Source organism: Centroberyx affinis, unplaced genomic scaffold (genome assembly GCF_046629955.1).
Source record: "Centroberyx affinis isolate AG114_WGS23_722 - 3 ecotype Tasmania unplaced genomic scaffold, CSIRO-AGI_Caff_v1 ptg003390l_1, whole genome shotgun sequence".
Classification (NCBI taxonomy): domain Eukaryota; kingdom Metazoa; phylum Chordata; class Actinopteri; order Beryciformes; family Berycidae; genus Centroberyx; species Centroberyx affinis.
Genome location: NW_027281375.1, coordinates 45,284 through 58,342, shown reverse-complemented (window position 1 = coordinate 58,342; position 13,059 = coordinate 45,284).

Below are 13,059 nucleotides of genomic sequence, written 5' to 3'. Positions count from 1 at the left end.
CAGTACCTTCGGGGTCTCTATTCCATTACCTTACTGGACCAGGTCAGAATGTCTTTTCTCGGCATCATGTGAGTGTGTGTGGGCTTCATGCTTTGCCATGTAATGCTTGAGCTCCACCATGTCATTTTCAGTGCTATGTAATTAAGATAACATCAAAATCTTTAGTTAGAAAAAGGGGTTTTCTTATTGTACATCAGAACACGTTATTACCATGAATTGCTACCCATTAGCCTCCCTCAGAGTTGACGAGCTAAATAACAGCACTCTCAAAGACCGTGTCCTACCTCAGCCTGCATAACACCTTCAGTCAAGACTCCTCTTGGAAGAATTGCTAAACTGGTAATTTGGGAATATATGGGAAATTTTACAGGTAAATTAATTGTGCATAATACCCTATAAAAAATCTCTTATTTATTTTCATTGCTCACTTTTTAGCAGTTAAACGTTGTATAAGGGTGAGAAGGGGGTGCAAGGTGGATGCCGCATATGGGCTAGTTTGTGGGTCACCACCACTTCCCATATTCGCCAAGCTGCTCAGGAAACATGCCCCCCTGTTTGGGGACTGGCAGTGTCAAGGAGGGGTGCCTCTGTGGCCCGCCAGCCAGACGCTCTGAGATACAGAGACCGCAGTGGGAGTAGGTAGAGATGGTTGGATGGGGGTGGGTAGTGTGAGGGGGGCGGGGGGGGTGCCTAGAGATGAGGTGTGGAGGGGGGATGATTTTATCTAAGGTACACTGCACTTCCTCATGTGGTAAGAGCTAACCTTCTGTTCCCGGCCCTGTGTGGCAGGTCAGCAACAGGCTAACAGTCCCAGGCAAGCATAACTCAGAACAGCAGCAGATGGCTGGACGGATTCTGCGGTGGATATAAAAGTACTGACACTATGATCTATAGTGTTTGCTCATAGTTTGGCCGACATCAGAGTCATTTGTAATCTTGAGTTTAGTTGAATTGCTTGAAAAAAGTGGAATATGAGTGACAATTTTACAATGTTTGACTACAGTGTTATGAGAAGACTCATACACCTGATCTTCTAGTGTCAGTTTACAGACTGGGAGAGCTAGCTGTGTTTCAGTTAGGTGACGATTAGACATGTCACCATCCTTGTGTGATGCAGGTAATCATTAATCTGACCTTTCACTATTCACCTCAGGCTTGATGTCATATTGTTTGTATAAACACACAACGGGGCACCATGGGAACCCCGCTGTCTTTTGTAATCGGTTCATATTTCTGGGTGTGAGCCTATCATTAGAGATTGGATTAAAGGATCACTTATAACTGGTATGAAGATTGTGGTGACAGTTGGAATTCATCTCAGGGAAACGTTATGATGCATAGTTTATAGAGGTTATTCCTTTACTGTTATCCAAGGTGTGTCACCAAGGTGTGAATAATTGTATTATTTTTCATAGCTTTAACAATGCAGTTCCACTATAAGCAGTTGTTCTGTACTGAGTTAGGAGGAACACACAGTAGGGGTGACGCAGGATGGATGGTCCTGGTTCTGGTCCTGGTTTTGAACCTTTTCTTCTGTTCAATAGAAGCAATTTTGGACTCTCCTGTGAGTTTTTCCAGAGCCTCATTGTGCACTGGGACATTCCATCGGGCATGGGGATATCACCTGTCCATTCATCAAATATTCAACTGCTGGTGCAAGGCTCACATAAAACAAGGTATTCAGTTTCATTTTATTCTCCAATTTCCTTGGATGTGACATACAGATCATGACTTTTACCCAGACAAACATGCCGTTCATACCATTTCATAAAGTGCAACACCTTTTTGTAATTTAGAATATATTCCAAAATGTTGATTGAAAAAAAAAATGATTTAAAAGACTGAAAAAAATGATATATGTGTATCGCCATATGTTGCAACAGCTCTAGTGATGAGTGCACTGGACTGTGGAATTCAAGCAAGCTGTTTCTCATGGTCCCTCAACCCCTTCACATATGGTGTAAATGAGAGCGGACGCACAAGGAAAGGGCCTCAGAGAACATGCATGGCTGTAGTCACGAAGCCAGGGTGTAGAGGGCTTTGGCCGGACGATATACTGTATATGACCAGCTCTGCTTCACGTTAAACCACACTCTATAACACAGTGGTTCTCAACGTGGGGTCCGGGGACCACCGGGGGTCCTTGAGGGGGTTCCAGGGGGTCCCAGGCAAATTGATGAATTGTTGAATAGCTGCTGCAATGCTGTAGCTAATGGGGATCTTAATAAACTATAAAATATAAACCATTATTTAATTTACAAGAAGTTAACACAATTAGAGAATGTAGAAGACTGACTGTTTTGGTCATAGTTTCACTGTTATCTCTCTACCTACAATACAGATAGTCATGGGATTATGGAACAAATCATATCTAACAATAAAAATATTCTCAGATTTGGGTCTGAGAGACAAAATCTCATCAAATGGGGTTCTGTGGCTCTAATGTGGACTAAATTAGGGGTCCTTGATATGAAAAAGGTTGAGAATCACTGCTATAACAGACTTATGAGCATGTGAAATTGCATAAACAGCAGCGGTGTGACAAAGTCAACTGTGCTCGAGTCCCAAGTCAGTCTCAAGTCTAGAGGCACAAGTCAAGTCCCAAGTCTAAATGTACATTACCAAGTCAAGTCCAAGTCAAGTCCATGTCATTAATGTCAAGTCTCAAGTCTAAATAAATGTAGAACACCAAGTCAAGTCAGGACAAATCAAAATATCTAGGACTTTTTTCAATACAATATTGCCTTAATAGCATAAAAACATGGTAAGAGCATCATGAGTTTGATTTCTATAATCAGTTTTAACTTCAATAAATTCAATACAAATTCAGAAAACAGAATTTAAATTCAGTTGTCTGGTGGGACAAATCTTATCTCAACTTTAGTAATTTACACAAGATCTTTTGTCAAGAATTTAGAAACCTTTTCAAGTCATCAAAGTACATGCCAAAGTCAAGTCCAAAGTCATGTAACTCGAGTCCCCACATAAACAGTGAAATTCATATTCTTCTTATTCATACACCTTCACCATAAGGGCAGTGTGAAGGGGCAGGGATCATTTTCACCCATTTTGCGGAAACGTCAGGTAGAGAATTGACAAAAGGTGGTATAGAAACAGAGCGAGAAACAGGGTTAACACACAAATGGTTACTTGGCGCTAACTGTACCATTCCTCTTCTGACAGCTGTCATATATCATGACATTTAAGAAAAAGCACAGTGCAGCTATCAGTACGGTGTCAAGATTGTCAGACTATGTCTAGCTGTTTCTTGAGGAGCGCAATTATGTGTCTCGTCTGTGTTGTCAGACGTCATTCAGGGAAACGTGCTTGTTTTGGTAGAGAGGTGGTGACATTCCCTGATGAGTTTGGTCAACACGGCCAGTCTCTTCCTTTATTTAAGTACTTGTAGCTGAAGAAGATGATGCCATATGCCGAGGTCAGTGCAAGCCCCTGGGCAGCTGCTCTTGTCTCACTACCTTTGAATAAAGAGATGATGACAGATACTGACAGATTTTTCTTGTCACAGGGCATCCATCCAGACTCTTAGACAGGGCAAAATAAATAAAAAAAAAAAGAACAGCCAAGCCCCCCTGTAAGTAACAGTGAAGGATGAGACTAGGGCTTTCAACACGTCATGACCATTCATTATCAACACTGCACTTTTTTTTGGCAAATCACATCTCTATACTGGGTCTTTGGTTGGTATGCTGAGAGTGAGTTATAGCGAAATACAGATCTGAACTATGTTCTGGGGAGTTTGTCAACCATAGCAAGCAAGCCGATACATGTCTGGGAAGAAACATTGACCCCTAGGCCAGTCGGTAGGTGCGTGCGTGTGCGTGTGCGTGTGCGTGTGCGTGTGCGTGTGCGTGTGCGTGTGCGTGTGCGTGTGCGCGTGCGCGTGTGTGTGTGTGTTCTTTTTCAAAGCTGAGCAAGTATTCAGTCTAGTTTGGTGTGTTATAATACTATTTTGATGACTATGCATCAGGTTAACCTCTTAGGCTATGGAGCTTTGGAACATGAAAGGAATCTGTTTTCCAGATATTTCCCCCTTCGGTACGATGAGGGTTAAACAAACTTCAATTACTAGATAACAACAAGGACTAGGCTGTGTCTGTTTTTGGGGTTAGCGGTCAAGTCATTAAAGTGGGATCCAGAGGCAGTCTGAGTCTCAAAGCCAATGCCAGTACAGGAAAAGCGTAGTGTCAGGGAAGACCTGCCCATGCCACTTTGGGTCTGAGAAAAGCAGTTACAGATGGAGATGTGAGGGAGGACTGGGGTTTAACTCTGTGATCTGCTGTTTACATTGCAGTTCCAGGATCCATGGTTAGATTTCCTGCAGGTTCTGTCATCTGTGGCTGATTACAGTGCTTTATGTGAATGTTTGTGTCCGTTATTCTATGGAACCATGCTTAACAGCTATTTGAGGATATTAAAGGTTAGGGTTAATTAGTTCAGAGGTCACCAGCCAGCAAAGGCAGCTCCCTGCTTGCTGCTACAAAACCGGTCCTGATTCCTTAGCTTTCCTTGACTCTGTTTTAGTTTAGTATAATAGGAATTTGGAATATGCCAAGTAAGTAGTGTAATTCAAGTCTCTCTTTGGACTCAACCAGTAAGAGAAGTTAATGCAATCATTTTACAGGGAGTTGTTTGAGGGATTTATTGGTTGATTGATTGATCAGATTGTATCTATTAATTCTAAAAACAAAAAAAGTAATTACAGAACATATTGTCTAATGTTTTGATAAAGAAAAATGAGGGCTCTTCGCAAAAAGGCAACCATTTAGTGCTGCTTTTTGAGACCCATCACTCATCTTTACTTGGTTCTTGTTCACTGAAAAAAAGTATTCATCTTAACAAGTCATTTAATCTAGTATTTGGTCTTACGTTTTGTTGTTGTTCTTAAAGTGAAAAATCTGCCAATGCTGAGAGAAAGGACAGAGTACACGTCTTCACTTGTTTCCAGTGGAAGTCCACTTGTTTCAAGAATTTTTTCTTGCACTTTTTTTCTTGACTAGTGGAGTGACCTGCCTTATTCTGCCATTTGTCAAGATATTGACACATGCTTCTGGAAAATTCCTGAAAACAGTGAAACTATATTGGAAAAGGTGGAATTATTCCATCCAAGTTAACAGATTTTTTCTCATTTCCAAAATGTTCACAGAATAATAAGATGTCAAGACTGACTTTGAGACTGAATGACTTGAGAAGAACATATTTTGCAGAATTCCTACTCACACACTGTACACAAAGATGTTATCTCTTCCAGTCTTATAATACTGTATCTACCAAACATCCTGTTTCTTCATTCTGTATTTTGAGCGTGGATATCACTCTTCCTTCCCTTCCAATCCAACCTCTGCGTTGCTGTTTACAACAGCTAAATAAACACACATACACACACACACACACGCACACACACACATACACACAGACACACACACACAATGTCCTCTGAACTGTATATTGTTCAAATTCAAATAATTATTTAACTCATCAAATCTCTTTTGTCAAAGGAACGAGTGACAGGACAATTTATACTGACTGTCAGTTACTGTAATATGTTTGCATACTCTACATAAACTACTCAACAATGGGCTCTCTCATTGTATGCAAAATAATTATATTGACATAAGTGATCAGCAAACTGGCTGTACATGAATCAAATTACATGATTGCCATGCGTTGTGGTTTCTGAAGGGATCAGCCGTGTACATCCTGGTTCATCACGAGTCTTTGTGGTTTTGTGGTTTTCAGTTAAATCGCATTACAGCTTGTTATGAGGAATTACGTTGTGAAAAATGTCATGAAGGAGCTGTAAAGGACGTTTTCTTCTGCGTTGTGTTGTGTCCCTGTCACCACCGCCGTTTCCCTGCCTCGTTTTCCCTCCGGAGGCAGAGAAAACACACACATCTGCAGTGGAGCTGGGGAGTGACGTGTGGGTGTCCGGTGAGAGCGCTGATAACCTGAGAGGGTCTCCTTCCTGTACAGCTGTGCTTGACCGGCACAACAACACTCACTAGTGAATTATTCACCGAAGACGCATTAAGTCACACACACACACACAAAGAGATACCGGTGAAATAGATACTCCTCTTTTCCTTGATATCTACTTACTGTACTGTTTGACGTTCCTTTTTTGGAAGGAAGGAACTCATGCAGTGTTATCATGACAAGGAGAAAAACATCCTGAGGTTCTCCAAATAATAACACTTTCTTGCTCTCCCTCCTCCTGGTTTTTAATATCCAGCAGCTTGAGTGACCTCATGAGAAATTTGTGAATGGACAGTCCAGTTGGTCATGGCCAGCACTCTTATCTGGCGCTGCAGATTTCAGCCCCTTGCTGGACTATGAGACACAATAACAGTGAGGCAGCACATCCTGCTCCGCTCAATGCATAATGGATAATTGTGCAATGAATTGTTCTGAATATACAGTGTAATTGCATTGGGATCATTCAGTTCATGCCCTGATAGCAGCTGCAGATAGCTGTATTACAATGTTTGGCTGGAGTTGTCCCATTTTGTTTGTGTTTATTTTGAATGGGGGCTAAGTCTAATTTTTTATTCTGTGTCCTCTTATACCACTCTCTTCACTAACTTTTCCAAACACAAAGTGATGGGGATAAGAAATACAATGGGAAATACGAGGCTCTGCACCTAATCCAATGGTAATTAAATAAACTAGCACTAAACCAGTCTCCTGACATTGTGCTCATGGTTGTGTTTATATATAATTCACTTTTCATGATGCATCTGCGGGTGTGTTATCATCATTATCTGTCAAATGTCATGATTTCATGCCTTCTGACTTAGCTGAACAGTTTCATTACATCCATGTTCTTCTTTCCCACAATAACTGGGGAGAAAACTCACAGATTAGGGTTTGTTTTTTTTTAAACTACCTTTATGTGAAATATCTCTTTCCCATATTTATCTGAATGGAATGGCTATTTGATGTCATTCAATTCTTGTTTTTTTGTAATATTCCAGCCCTTGCTTTTCATCAGATATAATACATTCCAGCATGGTGATATATAACCCATATAAATAATGCAATCTAATACAAGGGGAACAACATGTGTCCTCTTTACTACCTGCTTCTACTATATTTACTATAGCAATCCATTTCAGTACAGATGAAAAATACAATAATGGAACCATTTCCTCTTCTCCTTTTCGAAAAGAGGTAGAGCATGCTGATATGATCCACCTCCTATTGTTGTGTGTGACTTTTTCCTACAAATAACAAAATCAGATTGAATTGCAGTGGTGTTTTAATAAATGGATACAACAAAGCAAACAACAAACAAAATATGTTTCTTGTTGATATTAATCAAAATGTGTCTGTTCAGAATAAACCTGGGTGAGTTCAAAGCATTCAAAGTTCCTGAAGCACACGTGAGACCGCTGCATAGTGCACAGCAATATTTCAAAAATGTTTGCATTTTTATTTGTCAGATGGGTTTGGACCTCTCTCTGTTAAATTATTACCAAAGCGTCACCACCGCTTGAAAACTGTAAAGGAGTAAACATCTGGTTGGAACTCAGTGATAAATAGTCACACCTGCAGTCAAGTCTGTCATAATCTTTTTCAGAGAGGAAAAAAACACACCCCGAGCACCTGAGAGAGAAGCAGGGGATCGACCAGTGGGAGGTGTTCGTCACATCACTAACACTGTGATGGATTGCAGACGTTTACAATCCCTGGCACCTGACACACAGCAGACAGTGATTGATGGATGGGTGGTGCTGCATTCAGAAGATTTCCTGCCAGAGATAGGGAGATGGATCATTGATTTCTTTATCTGGTGTCACGTATGACACCGACTCCACCCAATGATCACTGCATAGTTTGGAGGGAAACTACTTCATAACATTTGGTAGTTTCTACTCTGTGGTCTATATCAGGGTGGAGATTTAGTTGAGATGATATGAAATCTGCTCATGCATTTAACAGTCATTACTTGAGGTCTGCAATGCCCCCTGTGGGTGATTCAGAGCTTCCAGAAAGTGGAGTCAAATGTTGAGCTCAGTATTCATGATTACCATGATAAACACATCCTTTGGACACGCTAATCAAAGACAATTAGCCTTAAGCCAGAACAGACATAATGAGTTAGTTTAGTCTAGTATTTATTTGCCAGGGACTATGCACAACACTGTTATACAGGATGTAGCTGTTGAGCTCATTTTCATCCACAGTGTCCCTGGGCAGAAAATATACAGATGTAAAAAGTAGTGTCATACACACAAAATAGAATGCCATATACACACAGTAATATACACAATGCAATGCAATACAAAACTAAAAATACACAGACAATGCAGTACCATACATATCATGTCATGGGTAGCAGCAGCAATATTTAGTCCACAATTTGACATGGTGAAGGCAACATGTCTGCGTCGCTTTTAACCAAGTCTTCATTTGAGCTTTGAAGCTCATAAAGGTTGCACACTCTCTGATAGTGATTGGTATTGTGTTAAAGTGTATTGCTCTGACTGAGAATGTTATTTGACCAGATGTTGTGTATCTGAGCTGTGCCATGCAGTCTCGTCTTATAGGAGGTCTTGTTGTTTTGGTGTTGTGGAAACCAGCTGGTAATGTACTGTGAAAAATGTGATAAGATCATTGAATGTATGCAGATTAGTGCCGCTTCAGTGGATATTTGGTTCCAGATACTGTACATCTAAATTTGGCCAAGTTGTCTGACTGTGTTAAAAACCTTTTTGACTTGTTTTTAAAGGAAAGATTTGAATGGATTATAATTCTAGTCTTGCTTGTTTTCAGCTGAAACAGCATGAGGTGGTTCATATAGGCTTTTATTTCTCATAGAACCACTACAATACATGATGACAGGTGTCAAAAAGCATTTCCAACAATCAAATTGCGATTTTCCATTATTCGGCACTATCATTAAACTGTCAAACTCACAGCTATGACCCATAAATCTGCCAATATCAAAGCATGTATGAACAGTTGACAAAAAAACTGGGTTGTCAGGCTGTAACACACACACAGAAACAAACACACACACACACATACAGTACATACAGATACACAGAGACTCACAGACACACCACACAATTAAACTTTATTGTGTACATGAGAGAGGAGAACTGTCTTGTGACCAAGCAGCACATCCTGTACTGGCAGGTCAGATTGACAGGCTGATAGGTGCAGTGCTCACAGTCTGTGCCCAGAGGCTCTAACTGAACTTCCCATCACCTGCTGCTCCTTCTGCCAGACCTCGGTTCTCTTTTCCCGAATTACCTCAGTGAAATACTACAACAGACAGTCATCCCCGGGCTTCATGTAACTGCTGTAAATCAACCACGTTACCCTGCCCATGTTATAATTATCACTGCTTCTTCATGATAGTTCACTTACCTCTAATGGCTGGTAATCAGTCTATTACTGTGTGCTAGTTGCATGCAATCTTGTCTAGGATTAGTACAAACTCAATTGTTGCTGCTGATAATAATCATATTATTATTATATCTCTCAGCTGCCACATTCAATTGAGTTCTGATGCACAGGGGAAATTAACACAGCTCATTTAAACTGAAATCTTGACCCTGAGGTATCATCAGAGCAATACCTGTGCATGTTTAAACAGGCCAGCCGCACACCAAAAAACTAGACCAGCTTGTCTGACGTTATTAGTTTATATTTTTTCATAGCAAGCTAAAACTTTGGCACTAAATACATCTGTGTCTAGGCAACAAGCCTATTTATTTATATTGGCTTGAATGTATGGCATATGATATATTTTAAAGACAGTTTCCATTTGACCTCTTTCTTGGAAAATTCAAAAACATATATATATATTATTCTTCCTTTCCTGCTTCTGAATTCCCATGCAGCAGTTGCTTCCCTGGAGTTGATTTGCCTCTAGACTGGTTGTGTATCACAGAAGTCAATCTTGACTGCCAGCAGGTGAGTGACAGGCTTGTATAAGCAGCCTTTAAAAGCTTGGGGCAAATGACAAGAATATCAGATAAAGCTGGCATAGGTCTGTCAGTGAAACAAGCGTATCTATCCACTGAATAATGTGTGTGTGTGTGTGTGTGTGTGTGTGTGTGTGTGTGTGTGTGTGTGTGTGTGAGCTGACCCCCCTGTTGATGGTGTTGGTAGTAGTTATCTAGTTATTTGTGAGCTGACAGTCTAATGAACCTGGGAAATTGCAATTTGTTAACTCTGAGTGACAAACTGACAGCTAAACAAGCCCATCTATCAACTTAACACCAGACTTAAGACCAGTTGATTGGGGACGGCTTGTGCAATTGGGGACAAAACCGAATTGGTAAAAAGCTGATTTTTGGGTCAGTGGTTAAGGTTAGGGTTAGGTTAAAGGTTAGGTTTAGGCAAGTAGTGGTTATGGTTATGGTTAGGGTAAGTCTCCAGGAAATGAATGTATGTCTATGTAAATACCCCAAAAGTGACATAAGTAAGACTGTGTGTGTGTGTGTGTGTGTGTGTGTGTGCATACATGTCCAGGATTTTATCAGCTAAGCTTTGCTGATGTGATTAGATGGATGAATGGAAAGATCGAGATAGTTTTTGCACGCACGTTACCAGAAGGCACTATTATCCTGTCTCATTTCCTTTAACATACCAAATGCCACATACCATGTGGACCATGGAGTGTAAAATTTAATGTGTACTCTGTTCTGACACAGCAGACACAGAATGCTGCACTTTTTTGAGATTTTGGGAGTTTTGAGAGTTTGGAGAATCAATTTTAGAACATTATTACCACTTGCCGGGGGAGTCACAGGTTAAATAGTCATAGGTTAAATAAAATTGGCAAGTCAGATAATTTTTCTCAGTCAACCAATGTGTTAAAGATCACATGGTAATATTTGGGGCAGAGGCGTCCATCATAAGAACTTTCTGTAGTTTTTATAGTATAGGCTTGTTGTATATATACATCTGTGTGCAGATGTAGGTTTTCCTTGGTTAACCTACTCCAAACTGAACAATGTCAACAATGTCTACATTGACCTTTTGACCCCTCTACATTAACAGCTGTTAGGTAACACTGAAAACATAATTTACATACTCTGGAATGTGTGTGTGTGTGTGTGCGTGCGTGTGTGTGTGTGTGTGTGTATGTGGTGGTGATGGTTTGCCTGTCTACTTGTCTGTCTGTCTCTGTCTGGCTGGTTGGCTGACTGGCTGGCTGGCAGACTGGTTGGTTGGCTGGCTGTCTGGCTGTTATATTGAGAGTGGTAATATCTGTTTGTGAATGCCAAGGTATTTCCTCCCACTGCAGCTCTCTGCCCTCAGCCTGTTTGTCCATTCCAGAGGAAATTAGACTGAGCTTCCTGCAGTGGAAGATGTGCCGTTCCTTTGCTCCAGATAGAAGTCCTGTGTCTATTTCCTAAATACATCAGCAAGAGTAGATGACTAGTATATATGTCATGTACTAAATGCTTTTATATTAACTGAACATCTCTTAACAGTGAATTTCACCTTCTGTAGATATTATATTTTCCCTAGTCCTCTGACGTACTGAATTACAATACAGTATATTGGTCTGTGTAAGAGAAAAAAAACAAACATATGACATATGTAGGTCCACCACTGTAACAGCAGAGGTCCCTGTTGCTCAGTTATCCAGTGAATTCATGGGACGAATGGAAACATGAGCAATACTGCCATCTGCTGAACAGTGAGGGAAACTTTCGTTGTCAGTAATATTCTTCCATTGATTCTGAATGTTGCACAGACCATTTCTATCCATTCTCAGAGTATGAGGATGACGTTTTAAGCATAGTTTGACTTTATATCGGTGACCATTCAAGCCCTTAGTTTGGCTCTCAGTTTTATGGATGGATCGTTGGATTGTTAGAAAAATCTCTGACTTGACTGACAAAGAGCATCTACAGAAACATTATGCTGTACCTCTAGCCTCCTCCGTATTATGGGGCTCACCTTAAATGATAAATGGCAATGTTTATTGATAGAAAGTGGTAATAAATCTTGAAATCGCTGTAGGATTTATCAATTCACTTGCAAGTTTATCACATCTATTTTTATTATTTAATATGTGTCACTTCCACTCCTTGTACCTCCGCTGGTGATGGAGAGGAGTTTCTAAATTTACCCCCCAGTAAGGCGTGTGGAAGTGTGGAAGCAACATCTCAGAAGCTCTCAGTCATTTCCTCCAGTATGCTATAATTAGGTCTGTTGTCCTTGATTGCAGACAAAATATGTTGTGTACTCATGCATTATCACCCACTCAGACAGTCACCTCCGTTTCAATGGTGCAATGGTGTAAATGAATTGTGTGTGTGTGTGTGTGTGTGTGTGTGTGTGTATGTATAAGCGTATATAAGCTGATAAAATCCACACCACATCAACAATAGTACCACTGCAGCTCTGGGAAGGTTGCAGAAGGGTTCTTGTCTTTGAACTCATCCTACATTGCAGGTTGTGATACATTGCCTGATGATGTGTAGCCGTACTTCCTGGCACAGCAGGGATCAGTGTTAGAAACACAGCTGAAGCCACAATATGAAAGCCTTCACCAAACAAGAACAAGGTAGTGACATAATGTTATAACAAAGGTCATCAAGGCATCAATTTAGACAGCTAGGCCCAACTGAGAACGATTACTACAAAGAGGAAAAAAACAAAAACTTGCCCTCAACTCCCTGGGAAACTCAGACTTAAACTAAAGGTTAGAGTTTGAATTGCCAGTTTGAATTTGTATTGGGCAGGTTTCAGCTGTGAATTAACTGTATGATTTTGAAGCTGGACATGTTGAAAAAGAGCATGAGAATCCTTTTTTGGATTAAAAAGGTTAAAGGCAAGAACTCTCATGCTGACTTTTAAAATGTGCCCTTCAGTACAAAACCCCCTCATAATGTATTTACCCAGCCCACACTGGCCTTGGCTGGGCTATTGTGGGCATGTATTCTGAGCTGAATATACCTAAGAAAACACCCAAGGTTGGAGGGGTATTGTTCCTGTTGGAAACACACACACACACACACACACACACACACACACACACACACACTCACACACACGCAGTATAACCAAGGC